Below are 1,714 nucleotides of genomic sequence, written 5' to 3'. Positions count from 1 at the left end.
ACACCCCACAACCCGGACATGTGCCCCTGATCAGAATCGAACCTGGGACCCTTCAGTCCGCAGCCAACACTCTATTCACTGAGTCAAACCAGCTAGTGCAAAGACAGGTTTTTTTAAGTTAGTACTCCTATAATTTCTTTAGAGACGGTAGTGTGTTGGCAATAAATTTTTAACTACCTACTAAATACTGGGCACTGTACCTTTATTATAGAGCTACATGGCAGCATAGGCTATTAGAGTGACCTTTAAGAAGCTTACAGGCTAATTAGGGCCAGAATGATATATAATCAAGGATTAAGTTTTGTGATAAACAAGATCTAATTTCAAAATATTAAGAGAAGGAATAAATTGGTGAGGATCATGACAATCAATAAAATTTCATGAAGAAACATTAAACCTTCACTTAATTCTGATTTAGAATAACAAAATCCAGAATTTACCCCAAAATAGCCATACTTAAAATGGCCAACAGATAAAAACCACAGATTAATGCAAAACTTGCATGTGACAGCAATAGAAAATGAAAAATATAATAAAAATAACCATTTAAAACACACATAAACATCACATAGATTTTTATTATGTGTGCTTGCACTGCTTAGGATCATACCTAACTAAGATGTATTCAGTCTAACTCAGACAACCAGAAACTCAAAATTCAAAAGCAAAAGGAAGTTGACAGGTTAGGTGAGAAGAATAACATTATTAACTATTACTCTCAGAATATTACGTAAGTCATATGCATAGTGCCAAGTGGGGTACTACAATTATTGAGGGGTGAGGGCGGAATCCCTCCGTAAATTATATAAATGTGTAACCACTATGTTGTACAAGTGAAACTAATACAAAATAATACTGAGGCCCTGGACGGGTAGCTCAGTTGATCAGATGGTCATCCTGATACACCAAAGTTGTAGATTCAATCCCTGGTCAGGACATATATAACAATTAATGAATGCATAAGTAAGTAAAAAAAAACAAATTGATTTCTCTCTCCCCCTCTCTCTCTCTCTTTCTCTCACTCTCGCTCTTTCTCTCCCCCTCTCTCCTTTTTCTTTCCTCTCTCTCTTCCCCCTCTCTAAAAAAATCAATGAAGATGTCCTCAGGTGAGGATTTTAAAAATAAATAAAACAAAAAAGCTGCAGCTAAAACTAAGATAAATTTTTGATACAATTCTCAAATCAGGTCACTGGCAAGGGATAGGGGAGAACTATTAAATCCAAGCATAAGGCCAATAAACTTTATTGTTGCTTATCTGACAACTCTACCTGCACACAAGTAACAATTATGAACAAAAACCTCAGCTTAGAGTGTCAATTTGAAATGGCAAGACTACACACAACGGGTCGATGTTTATCTATCTCTTTCTGAAATCAATAAAATATATATATAATAAAATATTTTTTAAAAAGAGTACCTCCCCCCCTAAAAAAATAAAAATAGAGTATCTCCCTAAAAATAAATAAATAAAATGGCAAAACTAGGACTACTACATAAGTCTTGTGTTTTAAAATATATTTTAGCCGAAACCGGTTTGGCTCAGTGGATAGAGTGTCGGCCTGCAGACTGAAGGGTCCCAGGTTCGATTCCGGTCAAGGGCATGTGCCTGGGTTGCAGGCACATCCCCAGTAGGAGATGTGCAAGAGGCAGCTGATGGATGTTTCTCTCTCATCTATGTTTCTAACTCTCTATCTCTCTCCCTTCCTCTCTGTAA

This window comes from Myotis davidii, unplaced genomic scaffold (assembly GCF_000327345.1).
Source record: "Myotis davidii unplaced genomic scaffold, ASM32734v1 scaffold189, whole genome shotgun sequence".
Lineage (NCBI taxonomy): Eukaryota > Metazoa > Chordata > Mammalia > Chiroptera > Vespertilionidae > Myotis > Myotis davidii.
Note: the sequence above shows the minus strand (reverse complement) of the source record.